General features: G+C 40.6%; 1 protein-coding gene across 2 annotated transcripts in view; it reads right to left on the bottom strand.

Moving 5' to 3' along the window:
- Window positions 1-837: 837 nt before the first annotated feature.
- Window positions 838-2,763, bottom strand: part of cpne5a (copine Va) — a 149,819-nt gene continuing 147,893 nt past the window's right edge. For both annotated transcript variants that reach the window (XM_017685275.2, XM_037535639.1), the window contains one exon: window positions 838-2,763. This exon is cut by the window's right edge and continues 697 nt beyond it. The gene's annotated coding sequence lies outside the window, so the exon portion shown is untranslated.

The following is a 2,763-nucleotide window of genomic DNA, read 5'->3' as shown; positions in this document are numbered from 1 at the left end:
GATAATCACAGCAGATCTTACATAACAGAAAAGCAGGCAGTCAAATTTTAAAACGTTAGTAATCTGGGGCAAAATAACTGCAGAACCGGACACGCACAGAAGCGATTGAGCTGTGCTGTTCATCAGCAGTTATGCTGAGTCCTCCAGTAAGTGCCCACTGCTTAAAACACTACACACTCTCTCTCTCAACACTTTTCTCCTTTGATCTGTCACTAACTGTGAAATATGCTGATCTTCCATATCACTGAGCCCTACTGTTCCACTCGCTCGCTTCTTCACGGGTCTCTGTGCATCTGCCAGAGTTTCAAATTACACCTGCTCTGAGGAGGATGGGAAGAAAAAGAGCAAAGATACCAAAAACTTTATAAGAACTGATACGTCGGCTGAAGCACTGGCAGGGCTTATAGTGTGCGCTGAAAACTAGTGCTTTGAATGGTCAGGATTCAGATGTGTACATTGGTTCCATATGAATTATACTACAGGGATGTTCACTGCAGCTCACACACACACACACACACACACACACACACACACACACACACATACACACACACACACACACACACATACACACATACACACACACACACACACACACATACACACATACAAACACACACACACACACATACACACACACACACACACACACACACACACACACACATACACACACACACACACACACACACACACACACATACACACATACACACATACACACACACACACACACACACACACATACACACATACACACACACACACACACACACATACACACACACACACACACACACATACACACATACACACACACACACACACACACATACACACATACACACACACACACATACATCTTCTAAGCCACTTCTCCTTCTGGGTCATGGGGTGCTGGAGCCTATCCCAGCTGTCAATGGGCGGAAGGCAGGATACAGCCTGGACAGGTCGCCTGTCCATCACAGGGGTTTTCACTGCAACTAATTCTGATATTCAAGTGTCCATAATAATTCAGATCAGGTTAACGAATGAAAAAGCAACGGCAAAAAGAGAAAAAGTAGGAAAAATAGCGCAGGTCTTACTATTTAGATGATAGCACTAGAATAGCTGAAGGAAATCAGTAGGACTTCCCGTTGGATGAGTAACAGGAGTTGCCTCTTCAGAAGAGCTAGTAGCCAATGCTAACGCTACAACACTAGATGCTGATGAGGACTTGTCGTCTTCTACACAAAGCCTTTTCTCTGTGGTGGAATCACTTTCTGAATCCAGCTAACATCAGCCAGAGTAGCGAGCTTAGTGAAACAACACGCCTTCGGCAGTGTGCTCACGCTCAGGCACTCGTGTTTCAACAGAAAATCAGTTTGATCAGATACCAAATTGATAAGTTATCTTCAAGTCCTGACTGTGTTACAGCTTTAATTACCCTGTAAATGCTGCATTAGCCTACACAGCACAGGAGCTTATGTCTCTGCCATCAAATACACCATCGAAAATAAGTAATAGCTACATATCTCTATTTGATGGAGTTCATCACAATTTACGTAGCGTTCTCTTAAATTATGTGAATCAGTTGAAAATGATCAACATACAGACAAACCACAGGGTTCATCCTTCACCTAACTGTCCTGTGAGAGAGCAGACAGGTAGGCGGCTATAACGTCTTCCTGTTTATTCTTGCTGTCTATTGAAGATTTCTCCTCTGGCCTCTTTTCCCCTCATCACTTCAGACAGACGGTTTTTTTTGTCGCTGTTGTTCCGACAGGCATGTATATGTTTTTGGTTATTGGTGAAATAGAAAGTCCAGAATTAGCATCCCTAGTTGAAGTAATATATTTCATTACTGTAGACCAATGTACACATTCAATTCAACTATTTTCAACACAAATTCTTCAGTATAGACGACGTTATATATGCCTGCTTTATCAGTTTGTGCTGGTTTAAGATTAGAGTGCTAAAAAATACTTGTGCTTCTCTTGTGCTTGGGTCCATAGATTTTGTTAAATGATCATTTTATAGCTAAAGACATCATTGCTTCTTCTGGGAATCAGTATTTGTATAATTTTCTCACTGGACTTAATCAAATGTCTACACTCTGCATATACAATACAGTAGGTACACTGTACAATGAAATAATCTGTCATGCTTTATAATAGAAAAGCTTATCATGTCACAGAGCTAAAAAACTAAAAATGGAATACCACTATGAAAAATATCACTCATAATTTACCATATAGTCCCACCACATTACCCAAAGTGCCTTTACAAACACCATTTCCTACATTTATCTACAAACTGAAGACAAACTGAACATTCTACTGCACCAAAGGCCTAAGCAGCAGAGCACACTCTGAAAAATAAAGGCTCCGATATGGTTCTTGACTTGGACGTGCAATTCTAAGATAAACCTTTAATTGGTATAGAGACTTTACATTATGGGAAGGTTCTTTAACTCTAATGTTTACACTGTTTTCATGTAGATACTGAACAATAAGCCTTAAGTAATAATCCTGGGAATTTAGGATTTAAGTTTTAAAAAGGTTCTTCACCCTTACATATCTCATTTACAAACGAATGAAATGTTCTTCTTTAGTATCGTGCCACAGAACCCTCCATGGACCTTTACTTTTGAGAGTGTACAATTTGAATTTAAACAGTCACCTGACATCGTACTGCTCTAACTAGCAGTTCCCGCATGTTCTTCTCCTCAGCATTTATGACCAAATCCCTCCTCTGCCTGGCATGTAGCTGCCTGAGACTAGC

Source organism: Pygocentrus nattereri, chromosome 28 (genome assembly GCF_015220715.1).
Source record: "Pygocentrus nattereri isolate fPygNat1 chromosome 28, fPygNat1.pri, whole genome shotgun sequence".
Lineage (NCBI taxonomy): Eukaryota > Metazoa > Chordata > Actinopteri > Characiformes > Serrasalmidae > Pygocentrus > Pygocentrus nattereri.
The sequence above is the reverse complement of the archived record's forward strand: the minus strand, read 5'-3'. Positions and strand labels throughout refer to the sequence as shown.